At 36.4% G+C, this 9,559-nt stretch overlaps 1 protein-coding gene across 3 annotated transcripts in view; it reads right to left on the reverse strand.

Annotated features, from left to right (window-relative positions):
• Positions 1 to 9,559, reverse strand: part of ZBTB10 (zinc finger and BTB domain containing 10) — a 35,461-nt gene that overhangs the window by 23,830 nt on the left and 2,072 nt on the right. The window lies entirely within an intron of this gene.

Consider the following 9,559-nt stretch of genomic DNA (forward strand, 5'->3'; position numbering starts at 1 on the left):
TTACTTCTTAAAAATCCCCAAATGAAGGAACATATCAATTTAACTTTTTAAAAAGCGCTAATCAAATACACTAATTTGTTAGGAATCATGATATATTTTGAGACTGTAGTGCTCACAATCCCAAATATTGAGAGTTAAAGTGTGAAGAGCTTGGTGCAAGCCACTACTATTATTAAGAAAAGTCAAACACATGTGAATAAGGATCAGCAGGATTTCATTTAAAGAATAACATGTATCATGTATAAGCCAAGGACACGGATTAAGAATTATTTAAAATTAAAAGAGCAATTTCTTTCCTATGAAAAGAAACTTTCATATATAGGAATCAAATTAGTTTGCCTTATCTCTTTAACCAAAAGGAATGCAGCAGCCTTTCTGATTGAACTTAAAATATCCAAGTTACAATGTTGGGTATCTCATCCTACTTACTACTATTAAAAAAGGTAAATTTTAAGTCTTGGCAAACATCCAATCAAACAGTTTAGGTCAATGAAATTAATTAAATTTAACTAAAGATAAAGTTAATACCCTGATAGGAGAACACATATCAACTATGGGAAATGATGGATATTCCTAATCAACTTTCAAATGCCTTATCTCTTTAAGGGCATAAATAGTAAATGTAAGGTAAAATTCCTGAATGCAGAATTCTTTTATGTATTACTATTATTATTATTTTTAAAAAGTTTTTTTTTTAAGTAATCTCTACACCCAATGTGGGGCTTGAACTTACAACCCAGAGACCAACAGTCACATGCTCTACCAGCTGAGCCAGCTAGGAACCCTGGAACTCTAAATTTTTAAGAGTTTATAATTTTCTTTCTTATCACTCTCACAAGTATTCATTATTAGTTCTGTTTAGTGTTACTTAAGTTATGGTAATTCCTATAAAACAGCAGCACACATTAATAATGGCTGTTAGGTAACTGAAGTAATCATTTTTTCCAATTAAGAAAGTGTTTAGATATTTCTGGTAGAAAAGATGGCTGAAAATGCTGACCTAAAACATTAAAAATTCATATTTTCTTTGGGTAAAATATTAATTTAAATAAAGGCCATTTCTGTAAAATGACACACTCATGTATGACTACATGAGCATGGGGAAAACATGGGAAGATATATACAAGATTGTAAACATGCTGGGAGAGCTGATATGCTTGGAGAAGAGAAGAGAGGAAGGTAGAATTCAAGAAAAAAATTGAAAGGTGTTGGGAACACAGTTAAGACTGCAAAAGAATTTTCATGGAAATAGTATTTTAACTGGTGGTGAGATTCTGAAACAATACCACAACTCCACTTAACCCCATATGGGTACGGCTAAATTACAAAAATATTAGGTTTAAGTCTGAGTACTGAACATAGGAGGCCATACATAAAATAATTTCAATTTCCTTGAAACTAAACCAGGTCAGTGGTCCATTTAAGAATTTTTGTGTTGCTTTCAAGTATCTGAAGTCAACTGAAAGAACCAAAATATTAGAATTCCAGGCCACTTCAGTATTCCACACGGATAATGGAATAGTACAGATAACCCTGCAAATCTGGGGTACATGATTACTATAGAAGAAGCATGCATGGGAAGTAGAGATTTTTCTTTTCATTTCCAGCTGACCCTTGGCAGTCTATTACCTTCCCAGTGTCTCTCACGCATAATGCCCTTACAGTATAACACCCTACTCCCACACATTCTTGATCTATCATACAAAAAGTCTCATGCTCTAAATTAGCTGGTTTTTTTTTTACCTCCTACCAAACACCCAGTCTTCATTAAAAACTGGTATCAGCAAAGGTTTGAGGGAATTAAGCAAAACAAATTAATTCACCAGTTAAGTCCCAAATTTTTGCTTTTGAAGGTGTGGAGGGAAGGGAGATTTAAAAACATTGTTTTAACCTTAGACCTTGCACATAAACTAGTACATTGTGAAATTTCAAACGATTTACCAAAAGGGAATGAAAATGTGTGAATATATAAAGAACTAAACCAATACTAAAAACAATTAATGCTACAGTATAATTTTCTATAAAAGCATCATACTGTTTACTTGATGTCCCTTTTAGGAGACTATTTGAATAAGACTTTGTTACTAATTTGCTTATGCTTTCCACTCACTGAAGAAACATTCGAAGTTGAAGAACCTTCCATTAATGCAGGCCTGAAACTAAGCTTTGCTACACATGTCATACCTGCCCAGCAAAGCTCATTTGGTTCAAAGTTCTGATGTTGCAATAACAGTATAAATACTTGGAAGAAGCAAAAATTTTAAGCAACTGATCAAAATTTGGCAGCACATCATGAAGTATTTGTGGAAGCAGTGAATTAGCTTTTGCAAATCAAAAACCCACCTAGAGTTTATGCACTGGCAGTTCAAACCTTTAAGGAGGAGGCTGTGTCTAACTGTATGGTCATCTTAGGCGATGGTCACTGTGTTCTGCATTTTCTGGGCCAGTCCCAATTTCTGAACTTCTCAGCCATTATCAGACCAAATGTCCTGATTTTTAAAAATAACTCAGACAAAAGCCTATCCACCAAAATATTTGCCCATTCTATTTTAACACAAAATATACAAATCAAACACAACTATTCAACCACTATTTTTTTCTCTCATGTTTTACAAGAACAGTAATGTTCCTTGCTTTCATAAAAGCACCACCACCAATTTCTTTTTCACTAATGATTAGAGCACTGTGCCTTGTTTCTGTAGCACCTATTAAAAAGGCTTTTCACAATGAAGGCTTTCCAAGTCAAGAGTACGTGTACTCTCAAAGGGGAGTATTATTTGGGCACTTGGGTACATCAGAGCTTAAATAAGCACATAGCATTAAAACAAATTGCTGGTATTATTTGCTGAACTAAATAAATTAAGAAAATCTTAGTACTAAACATAAAAATCTTAAAGTAGTTCCCTAAGGAACTCATGCCCATCTCTGTCTCTGGTTCCTTACATTCTAAATGCCCACTCTGAGTATACTGGTAACATGAGTTCACTGATATATAAAAATACACTGATGAAAAGATTTAAGTATTTCTAGAACTGGTCTTTTCAGATGCTGGGAAACTTTTCTGTTCTTTTTCCCAAAATGAAAAACACAACTGAGCCCAGACATTAGTCTAAACCGGCTAAACAAGATTTTAAGAAAATGGACATTCAGGGATCAGGGACACCTGGGTGGCTCAGTGGGTTAAGCATCTGCCTTTGGCTCAGGTCATGATCCCAGGGTCCTGGGATTGAGTACCACACTGGGCTCCCTGCCCAGTGGGGAACCTGCTTCTCTCTCAGCCTGCCACTCCCCCTGCTTGTATGTGCCCATACTCTCTCTTATAAATAAAATCTTTAAAAATTTTTTTTTAAAAAAAGGACATCAGACTTCAAAAATCAGACAATTTCTTACATCAAAGATTTGTAAATGTGGGGCACCTGGGTGGCGCAGTTGTTAAGCCTCTGCCTTTGGCTCAGGGCGTGATCCCAGCGCTCTGGGATCCAGCCCCTCCTCAGGCTCCTCGGCTGAGAGCCTGCTTCTTCCTCTCCCACTCCCCCTGCTTGTGTTCCCTCTCCCTGGCTGTGTCTCTCTGTCAAATAAATAAATAAAATCTTGAAAAAAAAGAAAAAAAAGATTTGTAAATGTGAAAAGTCTTCTAGTTTTTTATTTGTGAAGATGCCCATAAGTAAAATTGTAATTTTAGATCTAGACGAGACCTTAGAATTAATTCTAAAATTAAGAAAATACAAAAAAGAAAATATATACATAACATGCATCTTTAAATTTACTTCCAGAGAAGCTAAAAAAATACATATTTTAACTCACAGAGGAAAAAGCTCCTAAAAGCTCGAAAAATCCTGACTTCAGTACATTATTTAATAAGCATAAAGGGAATGCCTACTTTAGACAAGTTCTACAACTGGGGACCCAAATGAGTAAGTACAGTTCCCAACTTGAAGATCATTAGTGGGCAAGACTCTTAAGGTACTAAAGAGTGTTAACAAAGGTGTCAGCAGAGCAGAGAGGAAGTCTATCTCGTCAGGATTTTCTTGGTGGTGGTGGGGGGGGAATGCTTTTTGGAAAAAAGATCTGAGCAGAGCCTTAGAGGATGAAAAAGTGGGATGGGAGGATGAGCATTCCAAGCAAATAAAACAGCATTAAAAAGAACAAGATAGTCTTATAGCATCTCACAATTCCAGATTTTTGAAAGAACTTCAAGGTGATCCCCCAAAAGTCCAAGAAATTCAAATATGCACTTATGAACATTTTGAGGCAAGTGTCTATAGTTTCCATGAGTTATCGAGAGATTAAAATTCTCCCCACAAAATTAAAAACCACTGTTATAGGTGTCTTACAGTGATCTGATTGGATTAGAAGTTGACAGCAAGTAGGGGATTAATATCAGGGAACTAAAACTAAAGATACTGTGACCCAGGGGAAGGTACTGTTAATAATGCAACATACTTGCAAGAAACCAGGACCTTCACTAACCTAAGATGAAAATGTTAATGGGGGAGGGGTGATGAGTCAGAACCTGGAAAAATATCTGGAAGATAAAAATCAACAGAACTTGAATGATCAACTAACTAGACGTTGTGCGGGTGTTGTAGGGTCGGTCTTCAGCACTCTAGCTTGGGGAGCTAGATTATGTCACCAACTGGCCCAAAGAACGCCAAGACCACCACCCAATCTCCCCCACCCTTATGAAAGGAAGAGTTGGAGAGAGAACTTCAGTTGCAAACAGTGAGTTCCTGTGTAGTCAATCCACAAAGGAAAAGAAAATACTATTTAGCTAAAAAAATCAACAACTAGTATTCTTTCCCTACCCAGAATTATAATCCTTTCAATAAATGGATTAGCAGAAAAAAGGCATTTCTGATACAAAACATCAAAGTGTAAACTGAAAGCATTAAAAGCAAAAATCTTGGGAAGCCTGGGCGGCTCAATCAGTTAAGCATCTGCCTTCCGCTCAGGTCATGGTCCCAGGGTCCTGGGATAGAGACCCACACCGGGTTCCCTGCTTGCTGGGAGTCTGCTTCCCCTTCTCCCCACTCGTGCTCTCTCTCAAAAAAATAAAATCTTAAAAAAAAAAAATCTTTACTACTTTTGTTGCAGCAGCCCACTGGAACGCTATACTCAAAGTATATAAATATTCCACTTCCACAACCAAATTTTTGAAGAAAATGGAAATTTCAATTCTATAGGTCAGTGGTCAAAATTTTCAGGTGATTTTAACCTCCAGCCAGTTTTAGATACCAAAGATACGCTTTATTGCCAGCTCTCTTCTCAAAGCACACGCACTACACAGGTGTCTCTGAACAGCAAAATATCTCTTCATGATCCTCCCATTTAAAACTGCTAAATAGTTTGCCCATTTGTTAACAGAACAAAATACAATCATTTTAGCATGACAAAAGACCCTCCATAGTCTATTACCTATTCAAACCTGATTTTTCATCCTGCTCAGCAACCAAATTATCCACTTCTCAGACACATCAATTTTATTTTGTTAATGCTGCTTCCAACTGCAGTGCCTGGAATGCCCTCCCGTCCGTGTTCAACACCTATTCATTTAACACAATGAAGTTCAAGAGCCAATTATACAAGCTTCTTCCAACTTTCCCAAGTAGAACTGATGACTTTCTTTAGTATTTTCACTGTAACCTGAACATACTTCTAACACAGTACCTATCATTTCATTATGCCTGTCTCTTCTTACTAGACTACAAGTTCCTTGAGGGCAGAAAAAAATGTCTGATTTGTACGTTTTATCTCCCAGTGCTTTGGATCTAATGTAAGTAAATTTAAGAGGGAGAGAAGCCAATCCGATACACTATTGAGTATAGTCCAAGACACTACTAAAAAGTCAAAAACACAAGGGAAATGAACCAGCTCAATGAATCAAACATAATAAATGTTAGAACCTATATATTATACAAAATGCTTATTTAATGGGCCAGAGGTTTGCTGGTTATTTATTTAGACCCAGCGTGGAGTCCAACAGGGGCTTTGAACTCACAACCCTGAGATCAAGAGCCTGACACTTAACCTACTAAGCCGCCCAGGGACCCCTCATCTTTAGTGAAAGTTTTTTCAGACTTTCTTTCTAAATTGTTAAAAACATAAAAAACTTTAAGCCTTATCTTTGTCAAATGCAAAGAAGGCTTGTAGACCAACTCACTTTTACTTTAGTTGATGACCTCAACATATTCTCATTGATAATGTCAATCAGATCACTGATCTCAGTATTTACTTTCCAGAAGAATTAATGAAATTTATAGCAATACATTTGAGTGTATGTTTTAGACTTAGTAAACTGGATAGAGTTGACAGAATGTGTGATTTAGGCTATGAAAATTTCACAATTGGGTAGAAAGTGATCTGAACCAAGATACAGCGGTAACCACTGTTATTAAAGCAATTTTAAAGTCCTCTGGACCAAATGGTCAAATCCTGTATAAGCTAATCATTGAACTTTCCTCGATGAAAACAGTTATTACTCAAAATAAAAACTGTATGTTGCCCCTTACATCCTTATAAAGAATACAGGGATCTCTCTGAAATAGAAGGCTCAGAACAGATTCTGAGACAGCATATTTTGACTCTCCCATGGGCAATCTTAACCAACACCCAATTAGGAGAACAGCAAACTTTTTAGGAATGTATAATTCTTTGGTCACCACGGATTTCATGAAAAAGAACTTTTCTTACTTTCAGAAAACATGAAAAAAAGTTAACGCTTAGTGATATTCTAAGATTTGGCCAACCTCCTCTCAAAAAACATCCCTCTTTAAAAAAAAGGGGGGGGGGAGTTGAGGGGAATGAAGGGTATGAACTACCCTTAGCCTCAAACTGAATTCTTGCCTGAAGTACTACAGAACTCATTTCATCATTTATAAGACAGGAGAAAGCTAAAGCAAGACATTCTTACGAAGTGGTGAAAAAATTTGCATGTATGAGAAAGTCTCAATGTTTAAAGAACTGGATGGCCAGAGTCTCGGAAGGTATGAAAAGGAAAACTGGTTTATTCTCTAGAATCAGGATTGATCCCACAAGATAAAATGGTTTCCAAACTGTCAAAATTGGTAACACTGAGACACATGAGGTACTAGGCTACCAAAAAAACCCTGTTATAGTTATTTGTGATAAATATACACAATGATGCTAATAAACAATGGCTAGCATTTACGAAGTGATTATGTGCTGATATGTATACTTTCCATACACAGGGGAACTAGAAGTTAAAATCATTTGCCTGCCAAGAAAGCAGTGGATTAGGATTCAGGTCCCCCTAACCTTAAACCCAAGAATGCTCTTACAAACTGTGTTATACTGCCTCCTACAGGTAGTCGAAGGCTACAGAGAGAAGAAAAAAAAAAAACCTAACTGAATTCTGCCCATATGAGTAAGTCAATTCTTGAACAGGTCACTCCTACCAACAAGACAAAGATATGTTGGTGGTACCTGGGGTCAACAGCAAGGTTAACACCCCAAACTAACGTTGCAGTGAAAATAGAGAAGTCAGGATCAATTCAAGGTTGAAACATCCAAAATCCAATCAAGGAAACCAATAATATATCCTTAGACACTGGACTTACTAAATTGTATTGTCCTCAACCTAATGAAAGAATGTCCTAAGAGAAAGATGGTGTGTAAACTGTATCTAAAAAAGGGGACTTCTGAAGGGGAAAGGAGAAAAGGAGGGATAATTCAGAGATCAAGTTTAGAAAAGGTTTTACCTAGGGAATGAATTCCCTGATCCAGATAATGCTTAGGGGAGAAGTATACACCACACTAAATCTATCATAAGGTTATCCAACTAATTCCCCTTCCTCTGATTTCAGGTTCACTAAGCAGCTAATTGTATTTTGCATTCCCACTCAGATTTGCCTACAGGGACACACTATGCTGATAAGAATAACTGGTCCACTGTATATTAAGAATATGCCTTGTAACTGCCTTTTTAGGATTTTCTGAATTCAATCAACATTATTTAGAAAAGTACACTTTCATTTTCACAAATTCCCCACTTCCATCATCTTACAACATATTACTTGATCTTTAAAGCCTCCAACTCCACATCTATAAAATAAAAAATTACTTTGCAGAGTAAGGTAATGTGTGTTTGGCACAGAGAACACAAGGAAATGTTAGTTACATTTCACTCCATTACCCAAGCTCACAAAGCTAGTAATTGTAGAAAGCTGAGATCTGAACCCAGATTTACTCCAAAACCCATTCTTTTTCCGTTACAACATTCCCTATAGGCTCTAGTCTCAGCTGTCACCAAGCACTCTAAGACTTAGGACAATTTACTTAACCTTTCGGGACTGTACATCTTTAAGTGACCTTTCTTCTAGGGCTTAGGCAACTCAAATTTGTGCAAAAACTATTACCATTCTCCACTGGGGAAAATAACCCTATGCTTTCAAGTTAACTTCTGAGAAAACTACTGTACTATGGGGTTACTGGATAGCACCTAATTAAGTCCAGTGTAAGTGTTCTGAACAGCAAGATCACTCCAATAAACACACAGAAGGACTAGTATCTAAAAGTTGACTTTCTAAAATCAGTGACTGGCTACCAATACGAAAGAATGAATTCCATCTACCACACAGGTTGTCTGAAAGACTTTAAACAAGAACTGCTCAACATCTCTCTTGACTTGATAAAGGATTACCAAGATGGTAAGCCCACTATTTTTAAACTGGAAATATTAAAACAAGAAATAACTAAGGTATAGCTTATCTGTTTTGTAACTGAAGTATGTTTTCAAGGAGTTTAGTAAATATATTCTCTACCAGCCTACGATATGATAGAACATCACACGAAACATCCTTAATATGTGAAGTTTAAAGTAAACTGCATTTACAAGAAACTTTTTTAAAAGGAAGGATTATGGAAAAATCTCAGCGCAAAAATCTGGGTAGAAGGAAACAAGTAAAAACTCCAGTAGCTTACCAAAAGCATGTCTTTGCTAAGAGAAAGTTCAGCAGAAAGTTCAAGGGAGATGAATGTAGTACAATTATTCACAAGGAGTGTTATCCAAATAGCTTCCTCTACATTTACATACTGCTCTCATATTTCACATTATCCTGACCTGATATAAAGAATTTTCTCAGCTGAATGTTTTCCTGAAAGGGTCAGCATCAAAGGTTAAAGAAATTGTTTAATTCATTCTTCAAAGAGTTGTCAGATTTGACTTCCATCACCATGCTGAAAGACTATGAAACGTTAAGGCAGCTTTTCTAAAATCACAGCTCATAAAATTTTTGACCACAAAGTCAACTTTTTAGGGTTAAAACCTTCAACCTCACTTTCTTAAACTTTTCAAAAATTCTGATGGGCAAAGAATCATAAAAAAATAAATTCAGCGATACGATTAGAAAATTGTCATTCCATCCCCCACCCCCAAAACAGTAACTTTTGAGAACTTGTTCCCAGGCTTTCTAAACCCCCACGCATCAGCTCCCTGCAATTCCACAACTGGAACGACGCCTTCACCCAAGAAAGTGTTGTTTTTTGGCTGATAAACCTTTCCCTAAAAGATCTGAAAAAGTAGCAGCAGAATATACTGTAC

This window comes from Ursus americanus, chromosome 9 (genome assembly GCF_024610735.1).
Source record: "Ursus americanus isolate L20-20 chromosome 9, mUrsAme1.1.p, whole genome shotgun sequence".
NCBI lineage: Eukaryota > Metazoa > Chordata > Mammalia > Carnivora > Ursidae > Ursus > Ursus americanus.